At 44.1% G+C, this 12,727-nt stretch overlaps 1 protein-coding gene across 1 annotated transcript in view; it reads right to left on the bottom strand.

Moving 5' to 3' along the window:
• The window catches only part of LOC111869342, a 66,056-nt gene extending 54,634 nt beyond the window's left edge, over positions 1-11,422 (bottom strand). The window contains exon 1 of the mRNA XM_033753394.1: positions 11,347-11,422. The gene's annotated coding sequence lies outside the window, so the exon portion shown is untranslated. The remainder of the gene's footprint in view (positions 1-11,346) is intronic.
• Positions 11,423-12,727: the final 1,305 nt, after the last annotated feature.

Genomic DNA, 12,727 nt, shown 5'->3' with positions numbered 1-12,727 from the left:
CTCAGCTGTTTCAGTCTGTTGCAGCTTTTTCTAAAGTTAAGGTCCAGCTTTCCCTTCTATGAGGAAGCGATGGTGAGACTAATGATTGATAAAATTTTAATGTCGTTTCCTGTCGGGGTTCCCAGAGAAGTTTACGTTTAACTGTTCAGCACTACAATTAAGCCTCTATCAATTACTCTCTTCATCTTAGTATCTGTTACTGCCCAGTTGACAACCCAGGTAATTCAAGTTTCTAACCTGTTCACTACATTATTACTAGTATTTACTATTATTTTGTTCTTATAAAATCCTTTCCTCTCGTGCCTAAGGGTTGTGTCTTGCCTTTGCGTAAGGATGTATAATGGAACATCGTTCTCGGACTAATAATTGAAAAATGCCGCTGTGTAGTCTGAGCTACTGACAGCATCATTCAGCAGGTCAAAGGAATACAGATTTTTAGTATGTTATTTCTTAGGAATGCCCCTGAAATACAGTGTCTCTAATACTGAGAATATTTTTGTTTTCCACTTAAATTACAAAGGGGCACGCGGTAGCGTAGTTGGTTGAGGCACTATGCTACAATCCCGAAGGTCGCGGGTTCAAGTCCCGATGAGGTCATTGGATTTCTTTCAACTGACCTAATCCTTCCAGCCCCCACTATGACCCTTGGGTCGACTCAGCCTCTAACAGAAATGAATACCAGGAATATTCTTGGAATGTTCTTGAGGGTAAAAGGCGGCCGGCGCGTAGGACTGATAACCTTGTCGCCATCTGTGAGCCGATTGTCTAGAAAATGTGGGAACCTCAACATCTCACAACCTTATGGGCCTCCACGGCCTGTTACAGGGATACCTTTACTTACTTACTTACTTAAATTGGTCGCGCCATAGTTCAAGCGGTTAGTCCCACCGCAGCGGCCCGGGTTCGATCCCGGAACTGGTGAAGTGGGATTTGTGGTGGACAAAGTAGCGCTTGAGCGGGTTTTCTCCGAGTACTTCGGTTTCCCCTGCCATTCTTCATTCCACCAAATTCTCCATCATCATAATCACCCGGGGCAGGCTACAATAGGCCAATCAGTGGCTGCCGTGCCAAGTGGGCCCAGTTGGACTCCACCCCCCACTAAGCGAATTTCATTTTTTTACTTACTTAAATTACACAAGAACTCCCGTACAATTCTTTCTTAATTAATTAAACAATTAATCCTATCTGTTGCTTTGCATGGGTATAAAATTTGGTCTCTCATCCTGGAGGAAGGAAAGAGACTATGTCTGAGAACAAGGTGCTGAGGAGAATATTTGGTTCTAAGACAGATGAAGTTAGAGAAAGCTGGAGGAAACTGTATAATTAGAAGTTTCATAGCTTGTACGATACACAAAACAATATCAAGATCATAAAATCAAGGACGGCGAGATTGTCTGGGATGTAGTGTGCGTGAGAGAGAGGGCACGCATAATTTTATTCGGAAACGTGAAGGACGGAACCTTCTTGAAAACATAAAGCATATATGAGGGGAAAATAATTTATGAAAACGGATGTTTAATAAACATGGTATGATAGGGTGAACTAGCCCGGGATACATTGCAATGAAGGGCTTTGTCAAAAGCAGGAAAGTACGTATCTTCAGACACAATTAAAAGTGCCAGATTTCTTTACCACGTCAGCGTTTACCAGCTTCATGCGAAGGATTATTGTTTGATTGAGTAATTAGTTTCTAATTGGCTTAGTTGGAGTCCAACTGGTTCCACTCGGCACGGCGGCCGCTGATTGGCCTATTGTAACCTGCCCTGGGTGATTATAATGATGGCTAATTTGGCGGAATGAAGATTGACAGGGGAAACTGAAGTACTCGGAGAAAACCAGCCCCAGCGCCACTTTGTCCACCACAAATTCCACTTGATCACACCCGGGATCGAATCCGTGCCGCCGCGGTGGGAAGCCAGCAACTAACCCCTTGAGCTATGGCGGGCCTGTTGGTGGAGTAATGTTGTGCCCTGATATGGGTCAGTGACTGTACTCACCCCCTATCGGACGTTCGTAGATAACTCTTAACCTGTGCGGTGGAAAACATGCTTGCAATAGGGGGGTCCACAAATAAATCGAGTACTCACAACGAACAATAAAGTAATATATAATGAAATAAAACACCATTACAACAAATAACCTATCCCATATTTCACACTTCCTACCATTTAACTATCCATAATATGCTAAACCTAAATGGCACAAACCAACACCATTTATTCCTTTCTCAACCACCACTGAACCAGAATTTCTAACAAGCAATCAGTGACCCGACCACGGGCAAGTACTCACTCGCGCTGAACATGATGACCCTGAAGAACACTGGTGCCATGCCAAGGTTTTTCACAGGCACACTTTGCTCTAGTCCGTCTGTTCCTCGCAACTGCTAGAAACAGAGCGCCCGAAACGGTCTTTGTTTTCCAGTTCCAAAATTCAACTTTTTTTCAAGTCGCGAAGGCTGCTCGCGCGTAATCCCTTAGGTCGGCATCCTGCTGGACATTCCCTGTCGCGCGAAGAGAAACCTGACCGGGTATTTCCACTGATGCGCAAAAATCTTGTCTAAAGACAACTCAATCAACTGAGAAGGAATGCGGAGAGTCAGCCGCGGTTCTGTCTCCTCGCCTTCCGGCCAGAGGTCTGGCGTTTTAACTAAGTATCCAATCTTACAAAAATTATACTTAATATCTAATAAACTGAGCACAACAGTAAGTTGGGCAGAGAGATTTATTCCGGAAGAAAGATAATGGGTACAATGCAACGATTCGGTCGCTAAAACCTCGTCTGTGGAAACAGGTCAGAGTGGAATTGGCATCAGAATATTATATTGTTTAGCCTAATTCTTCTGTTCCTGTAGCAAAACTGACTTGCTTAAGTAAGTACGCCTAAAAATTATGAGAGCACGGCAAAAGTCGTTTTCTACGTAATTGGATTCGTGACGCGCTGTAATTAATGGGAAAAAAATATTGCTCTATCAATAGAAGTCTTGACTTCATATCATACTAGGATGTAAACAAAGGTAGTGATAAAAAAACGAACTTATTTCATAACCGTGATGTCCGGTTATCTAATCGGAGTCCGGAAACCTGCTGTCCTCCTTGACTTTTACAGTGCTCTTTCCAAATTTCCTTCCGGCGATCCTGGTAAGCACTACGTCTAGGAACTGAATGTTTACATTCTCGTAATTTATGTGGATATAACATAATCAAGGACATGCAGGGAAGGCCAAAATGATTTTTAGGGCTTAATTTGTTCCCACGTACTTGTGACTTGCAGATAAATTTTCTGCATATCACAAAGAATTCTGATCGTGAAGAAATATGTTTCGAGATTCTGATAGATTTACGTATTATTATCACACCTGGATAAGAAAATGTGGCTTTTTGAATGCCGCCCCTCTGTCTGTATGTACTCATTTGTTCTGTATATGTATGGGTCTTGCTTGGAGTAACGGTAAGACTGTCCGTGACATAGCTCAGGCGTCTAATCGCCGGCTTCCTACCGCGGCGGCCCTGGTTCGATCCCAGGTCTGATCATGTGGGAATTGTGGTGGACAAAGTGGAGCCGGGGAAGCCTTTCTCCGAGTACTTCGGTTGTCCCTGTTAATTCTCATTCCACCGACTGCTCCACACTCATCGTCTGTCATCTGAGGCTGGTATAACAGGCCAAACTGTGACCGACGTACCAAGTGGACTCAGTCCGACCGCACTCCAAGAAACTAAAAGAGACTAGTAAGCGGTTAGACTGGTTTTAGTGATTTTCAGCAATAAGGAGTTCACCTATCATAGGTCGATGGCCGGGGAATACGAACATCCTAGCCTTAATAATATGGGGCCTTCAGATAGTTCCCTAAACTCAGAATGTAATAGGTAGATTCTAAAGGGTTCTGACGATGGTGGATGACACAGAATTTCATCCCGTAATTCTGTGTCAGAATGTAATGTCTTTACAGCTACGTTTTGGACTCGCTAAGGCGCAGCTATCTCCAGTTTGTAGCACAAGAGTATCTATATTCCAACTGGAGCGCCCGTGTCATTTGTCATGAAATATCTATCGACACTGGTTCTTAGTTTTGACCACTTCTTTGGTCTAGTGGTCAGAGTTCCTGGATACAGATCCAGATTTTCTGAGAAGTAGTGGGTCTGGAATGGGGTCCGCTCAGCCTCGTGAGGATAACTGAGTAAGTACTTGAATGGAAAAGTAGCTGCTCTTGTCTAGAAAACCGAAATTAACGGCCGTGGGGATTCATTGCGCTTACTACGCTACACCCTCTATCCGCTAAAGTAGGCACTAACTTCGCAGACAAGAGGCGGTCGCTCGGTCGGTGTAGATCGCTTGCGGACTACAGGCCACAGATTTTAGTTTTCTTGTTCTTAGTTTATCAATTAAGCTTTCCAACTGTGTTTACGATTTTAGCCCGCGAAAAACATGTATAAGCAGAGCCTATACAGGCTACAGCTAGACGGCTTTGCGTGGCCTGGAGTCATCTTCAGTAACGTTGAAGGTGAAGCTGTCCCTGTCCCAAATTAATTAAATATTATGCCATGGTCGTACACCCCGTAGCCCGACGCTATGCCGACTGAGTTATCCCGACTCATCAGCTAGACCACAAGTAAGGGTAATAAAACGCGGCCGCCCGGGTTCGAGCCCAGGTCTGGTCAAGTGGGATTTGTGGTGGAAAAAATGACGCTGGGGTAGTTTTTCTTAGAGTACTTCGGTTTCCTTTACCAATCTTCATTCCACCAAATTCTCCATCATCATAATCACCCGGAGAAAGTACAATAGGCCATTCATTGGCCGACGTGCCGAGTGAACCCAGCTGGACTCCACCCCTACTATACCAATTAAAAAAAGTGTAATAGTACGTAAATGTTAGCCAAGAGTATTAAATAAACCTGTTATATAATTGCACATATTTAGAGATAAAAAATCAGGTTTCGTGTATCAGAAAAACTAAGCTTAAAATTTAATTGGCTCATGTTTACAACTTTAATTGCGAGGACGGGTCCAATCCACTCCCCCCTTGAACGTATTATTTGGCTTGATACTGGAGGAGAAAAAATTCTTGACCCTACCGGGACTCGAACCCCGACCACTCGGTTGTCCATCCCGCAGCCAGTCACTATACCGACTATGCTATTCCGGCTGCTGCTGCTGCTAATAATAATAATAATAATAGTAATAATAATAATAATAACAATTAAATTATCATCTTACATTGCAATGGATTTTTTTGCCCACCGATTATTTTTATTTCGCGGAAACGCGGAATTCTACGGACCACGATTTGAGAAACACTGGTATGAGGACCTAATATCTTTGGACCCGAAGGAACGTAGCTGATTGGCCACTGTACATTGGGACAACGCCTACATAACAAGGGTCTCTGGAGTAGCTCCCGCCGTCTGCAGGAACTGTGGACAGGCAGAGAAACCGTCCTGCCACATAATTTGTCAAGTCCAATGGCAGCTGCTGATATTAGAATGAAGAGGGTTTCTGCATGCCTACAGGCGGTAGTTAGGATAATTTCAGTCAAAAGAACTCTTGGCTCTAGCATTGGGGGCAGGGTCTCTTGAGAACCCTGGCTACATCGGCTCTGCATATGGACGTCGAGTATTGGTGTGAGTGGTTGGGGAGTCTCGAAGTTCACCCTCCCAAGTCAATACGGAATACAAAAGTAGGTAAGATTGAGGATGACGGTCTTGACAAATTTCAAGCCAAGATTCCATTATTTGCAGGAAGTGAGAAAAATCACGCAAAACCTAAGTCAAGATACCGGATTACGAGGTCGAGATTGTAACTGTATAGCTAGACAGAAGTCCAGACCACTGAGTCCACTTGGTACTGCGACTACTGGTTGGCCATTGTACCAGCCCCTGACGATAGATGATGATTGTGGAGCAGTCGGTGGACTGAGAATTGGCTGGGGAAACCGAAGTACTCTGAGAAAACATGCCCCGGCGCCACGTTGTCCACCAAAAATCTCTTGAACCCGGGCCGCCTGAACTATAGCACGGCCACAGAACACTATGTTGCTCCATCCCATTCTGTGGCTACTTGCCATTACTCTGGGTTAGGTTCAGAAGGTTACATATTTCGAATATCAGAGTGACTGGATACCCTGACTTTATTATGAATCAGGAAATCAATGACGGACGCTCCCCCCCCCCACATTATATTCTGGAAGTAGTGTTACATTATTTTCATTGGCGCTACAGCCCTCATTTGGGCCTAGGCCTACCTTCATGAAACTCTCCGTTTCACTTCGGTTTACTAGAGCTTACACATTCGGTAGGACTCCTTGGACGAGTGATCAGCTCGTCGCAAGGCCTCTACCTGTAGACAAACACAGAAAAACGCACACAAACACCCATGCCCTGAGTGGGATTTGAACCCACGATCCCGGCTTCCGAGCTAAGATAGTGCATGCCTTAGACCGCTCGGCTACCGTGACCGGCAGTGTTATATTTAGCCATAAGATATCCACGTATAACTCCATTTGTCAGTCATGACTTACTCGTAGACCCTACCTTTCCGAGGTGTATTTGCTTACGATGTGCTTTTCAGACGTTTGACTGCAATAAACTGTGAAATGTGAAAGTGTTTCGTAACTTGCAAGTCATTCCTCGTTACAAGAATATTGCAATTGTAAACAAAATGTCTCACGGTGACACGCCCACGTCTTAAGCCCACAGTTTGTTAGAAGAACGGTTTTCAAGTAGCAGCTTAATCATATTCCTCAGTGACGCAGTTTGAACTATGCAATAGACGTTATATTGGTGGTGAATTAGATGCGATGACGAATTCTGAGGCATCTATAGAAACGTTTGGTACCAGATGGTCTACGTGTATTTGATCTGTTTCATTTTCTCTTATATTCTTTCTTGTACGTCTTCGTCTCTGAAGTACTATAGTCTAAAAATTGGATTTTCCTGCTTGAAATATGAACTAATTTCTTACTTCCGCCATGCTTGGTACAGGTGTTGTTCAAAGCAACATAAAGTAGGTAAAGTTGTCCCTATGCTGAACTAATGAAGCACTAAGTCATGAAGACGTATAGGAGAAGTGGATGTATAGATCCATGTATTCCTGACCTTGGCAATAGTGGAGGTCAGTGGTCAGTTTCACCCCCCAGCTGCTTTACTCCCAGAGAAATAGCCACCGATTAGAGGGCTTCAGAACCTGTCTGGACGATGCGGAGAGGAGAAAACCGTGCCCCTGCAGGGACTCTAACTGCAACCCCTCGGCTCTCCAGCACATAGCAAGTCACTTTACCGACTGAGCTATCCCGACTTCTAAAGAATGTAGTAAGATAAAGATAAAGTTGTCCCTGTGCTCAACGAATGAAGGCGTATGGGGGAGTGCATCTATAGATCCACATTTTCTCGACCTCAGCACTAGATGGAGATCAGTGATCAGTTTCACGTCCCTGCCGCTTTACCCCCGGGGAAAGAGCCCCAGTACCCATTGGATAGGAGGTTGGGTGGACCCCAGGACTGGTCTGGACGATTTGGAGGAGAGGAAATTCTTGACCTTACAGGGACTCGAACTCCGACCCCTCAGTCGTCCAGCCCGTAGTCAGTCGCTATACCGACTACGCTACCACAGCTCCTTAAAGAATGTAGTACCTGATTTAAATAAAGATATTGTTAAAATATACAATTTATATCGAAACACTCTTTTTCCTGGTGTTTATTTACTTAAGTTGAATAAAACAAGTTGCGACAGCAGGTGTCATAGCGATACAGCCCTATCGATTTGGCCCAGTCACTGAATTGAGAGAGTCTCTAAACAGTAAGTCGACGCTATTTAATCTCTATACATATCGCCCTCATTAAATAACAAACTAAACAGCAAGTTCTGGGAATAAATAGTCGCTTGCTTTCCCTTTATACGACACGGACCGCAGAGAAAACGTGGAGGTATAGCTCCACGAAATATTAATGTCGACACTAGATGGAGGTGAGTGGTTAGGTTCACGCCTCCTGCGCTTCATTTCCTGGAGAAAGAACCCCGGTACCCCCTGGGTATGAGGCTGGATTGGCCCTAGAATCGGTCTGGACTCTGTGGAGAAGAGAAAAATCCCTGATTCCTCGTTTGCCCAGCCTGGAGTCTAAAGTATTCGCCGTACAGATAATAGTATGTAGTTATTCCTGCTGTCCAGTCTAGAAAATTGAAATTACCGGCCGTGGGGATTCGTTGCACTGATCATGCGACACCCTCTATCCGCTGAAGTTGGCATTAACTTCGCTGACAAGCACCGGTCGCTCGGTCGGTATAGTTCGCTTGAGGACTAAAACAACGGATTTTTTTTATTCCTGCTGTGTTTGGAGTCAAATATTTAATGAAATAAAAGGAAATGTGATATCTTTCTCTGCTTATGATTGGCTTTCGCAACGATAGACTTGTATCTTTCTCATGTAACGAATTACAGTAGCAATTTCTGCCACAGTAGATTAGTACAAAATTAGAGAAGAAACCAATTAAATTGCATCAGCATATGCAACATCATGGTCATGTAGGAATGAAAATTCGGAAAGAATATTGTGACATGTCAACCCGTTGTTGTGCGACGGCGTGTGGAACGAGATGCCACGAAGACAGACTCTTGATAAACTGTCATTTGCTAAGTTACTAACAGTGGAACGAAGTTGTGCAACTCGCTTCTAAGCACCAGCCGGTAAACAAGACTTCCGCGCAGGTGCGATGACGTCATACTGCAATAGTGAATAGGGGTCACGTGACCTCTGCGTTTTAGCAAGTGACGTCATCTATCCCCTCACCGAGACCGTTGCTACGCAACGGTCTCTAAATACCCCTTCCACGCAACAATGAGGACGATCTGCGTATTCCGCGCTGTCCAATTCGAGACTACATGACGAGATCGAGCCACCGAGTGGCTGAAGCAAGCGAAATTGAACCAGGAATACAAAAGAGTAAGGAGGTTGCCCTGTGAAGATTTAAAGTGTGATCTGAAGACCTTTAATTATGCGTAATACTTGGAGTGGTTTGAAGTGGCAGTTTCTGTGTGGAGATCCGTTGCTAGGAGACGACTAGTGGAAGACAGAAAATTTTAGTGCGTGTACATCGGTGAACTAGAAAGTGTGTAAATCAGCGATAGAGCTGTATTGCACGTATTTAAGTCTGATTAAGAGAGTGTGTGTAACCAAGCCGTTAATAAATCCAATCATCCCAACTAGAATCGGTCATTTCGTCACGCGTACCCCTCTACATGTGACAATATATTTGATAATTATGTGATACATCTATCCACTCTTATATGTCATTTTTTTTATTTTTAACCCGCAGATCAGCTATTTTTTTATTGCTAGTGGGGTGGGACTAAGTCCCTTGTAATGCGGCCACTTCTGGCCAATTGTAGCAGCCCCAGATAATAGATGAGGGTGATTGTGGAGCAATTGATGGAATGAAGATTGGCAGGGGAAACCGAAGTACTCGGAGAAAATCTGCCCCAGCGGCACTTTGTCCACCACAAATCCCACTTGACCAGACCCGAGATCGAACTCGGGCCGCCGTGTTGGGAAGCCAGCGACTAACCGCTTGTGCTATGATGCGGCCCTGCAGTCGGCTAACTAATTAACTAACAAATTCCACATAGCTGATTCTTGCTTGAGTAACTACACGTAATTTTTGCTGAGCCACTAAGGAAATTACCAGCATGTTACGGAACCAGAAGATTCATTACCATGCTCACAACAGCCCGTCACTGCTCCTTATCCTCAGCCACATGAATCCAGTCCTCACCCCACCACACTTTCTCCTTAATATCTGTTTTAATACTGTGGCATGTAGACCCGTTGCTAGGCAACGACCACGAAACAAGCGATTAGACATCGGCCGTTAATAGGCAATGGCCTGTAAACAGCAACAGAGGAACTGTGTTTCCTGTGCGGTCCGTGGCGAGAAATTATAAGTAGGCTAGTTAGTGAGAACTGCATAATGAGGAGCTTCAAAACTTGTATTCTTCTCCATGTATAACTAGATTTGTCAAGTCATGGAGGATGAGATGGGCAGGGTATGTAGCACGAATGGGGTAGGAGATGAACGCATGTAGGATATTGGTGGGAAAACCAAGACGTAGGTGGGTGCACAATATTGAAATGGATCTTAGAGAGACAGGATGGGATGGTATGGATTGGATTGATCTGACTTAGGATAGGGACCTATGGAGGGCTCTTGTGAACACGGTAATGAACCTTCGGGTTCCATGAAATGCTGGAAAAATCTTGAGTAGTTACAAAATTGGCAGCTTCCCAAGAAGTGCTCAGCTCCATGAGTTACTGAGTGAGCGAGCATAGACCAGTCTGAATTCAACTCTGTCTAATTCTCTAGGACTTTCCTAGTATAGGATTCTAAAGTAAAATTGAAAAGCAACTGCTAAATGGAACCTTCTTTTATGCCGATCCGGAAATGCAACATATCAGACAAATTTTTACCTATTATGAATTTACTATGAGTTTAATTTAAACACGTTTCAATGAGCATAGATAGTTTTATGGGAAAAATAAATTCAAATGGAATATATTACTTATCTTCTAATTGAATAATATGCCTTCTTAATGTGCATAAACAGCTGATACACTGTGGCCTTCTACTGCAATTCTCTTCAGCAGGTGACAAATACAGAATATATATTTTTTTTTCTGTGGCGCTACAGCCCCAATTTGGGCCTAGGCCTACCTCCATGAAACTCTCCGTTTCACTTCGGTTTACTAGATCTTACACATTCGGTAGGACCCCTTGGGCGAGTGATCAGCTCGTCGCAAGGCCTCTACCTGTAGACAAACACAGAAAAACGCACACAAACATCCATGCCCTGAGTGGGATTCGAACCCACGATCCCGGCTTCCGAGCGAGCGAAGACAGTGCATGCCTTAGACCGCTCGGCTACCGTGACCGGCTTACAGAATATATTACCATATATAATTACGTCTAAATTCGCAATACTCTCGTTTAGATATTTGATTAATCTCAAGTGAATTATGGTGGATTAAATTTTATATGATAATACTGAAACACCTCGACAATCGCTTCAGTCGGTTTTATCAATATCGTTGTAAACAGAGTGATTACAATAACAGACTCCACGCGGTCGATCTTACTTCAAATAGACTTTATGTGTTTATGGATCACAGAACAGGAGTCCCCGGTGTCCACTGGATGACAGACTGGTGGGACCGGTCTGTCCCTACCGAATAATGGAACTCAGATTTCTCGGCACTACATTATGAAATATTGTTGTGGAAAACCCGGTTAGATAAAGGCAAAAGCGACTAGAGGTGTTTCATTAAAGCAGTACGCGACGTGTGTATATGCCACTGAACTTACTTTGGCAGCCTTTACTTGCTTTGTTGGCGGACTAACGAAGACGACCTGCCGCTCACAGCAATACGAAACGGAACACTGGATCACTTTCACGTCTCAGAGGAGGAGACCGTCATGATTATTATACTGGAAGAAGGGGCGAGTGGTAGGGGGAAGGAAAGTTGGTTGCATAGTGTCGTATTATCGTCGAAACTTGCACAGGAGTAAGATACAATTTTGGTTGTCTCTCGCGAGGTGTTATATAATTTCTTTTTTTTACTACCTACCAAGCACGAAGTCGAAACGTGTATAAATGTCAAGAATATGGCCAATCTATACTTTCCATAAATCTACTAAGGCAGTGATTAATTTATTTAATATTATTGTTTCAACTGGTAATAACATATAACGTTGAATTAGACAGGATGATGGGCAGTGAAGGCTTTGGGAAAAGAACGGTAGTGGCTCTCCAGATGGTAGCATCTCAGAATTGTGTAGGAGCGAATGAGGTACTGACGGGAAAACCAAGCGAGAACTGACCGTTCCTCTGCCTAGTTTTGATTGGTAAGGTTCGTGACGCAAGTTACAAATGATAACGCATTGTTAACCTTCTCGATTTCTAGTTACTCGTAAAGTAAGTAAGTAAAGCTATCCCTGTAACAGGCCGTGGAGGCCCATAGGGTTGTGAGATATTGAGGTTCCCACATTTTCTAGACAGTCGGCGGTAAGATTGTCAGCCTTACGCTCCTGCCGCCCTTTATCTCCAAGAACATTCCAAGAACATTCTTGGTACTCATTTCTGTTAGAGGTTGAGTCGACTCCAGGGTCACGGTGTGGCTGGAATGATTAGGTAAATTGAAAACAAAAATACAATGACCTCATCGGAATTCGATCTCGCGACCTTCTGGCTTGTGGTATAGTGCCTCAACCAACTACGCTACCGCGTGCTCCATATATGTGGGGCAGTCAAATGAAAACGTGTCACAAGCCAAAACATTTTAAAGAACATTTCTTACCTCAAAAGTAATCTCCAAACTGTTAACACATTTATTCCACTGGGAGATAAGGCAGTCAATCCCATCCTTGAAAAAGCTTGTGGGCTGTCTACGGAACCGCATCTTTACCCAGCCACACACGTCTTCGTCCGATGCAAACCGATGCCCACGAATGTCTCCCTTCAGGTCTCCAGAAATGTGAAAATCACATGGGGGAGATCTGGGCTGTAGGGCGGATGTTGAAGCACTTCCCAACCAAATCTCTGTAGCGCATTCCTCACAGTTGGCAGTGGGGGGGTGCACATTATCATGAAGAAGGGTAATGCCGTCGGATTGCATCCCAGGGCGTTTTGCCTTTATGGCACGTCTCAGTTTCTGCAAAGTGTCTTCATAGCGCTGTGCACTGATTG

Source organism: Cryptotermes secundus, unplaced genomic scaffold, assembly GCF_002891405.2.
Source record: "Cryptotermes secundus unplaced genomic scaffold, Csec_1.0 scaffold584, whole genome shotgun sequence".
Lineage (NCBI taxonomy): Eukaryota > Metazoa > Arthropoda > Insecta > Blattodea > Kalotermitidae > Cryptotermes > Cryptotermes secundus.
The sequence above is the reverse complement of the archived record's forward strand: the minus strand, read 5'-3'. Positions and strand labels throughout refer to the sequence as shown.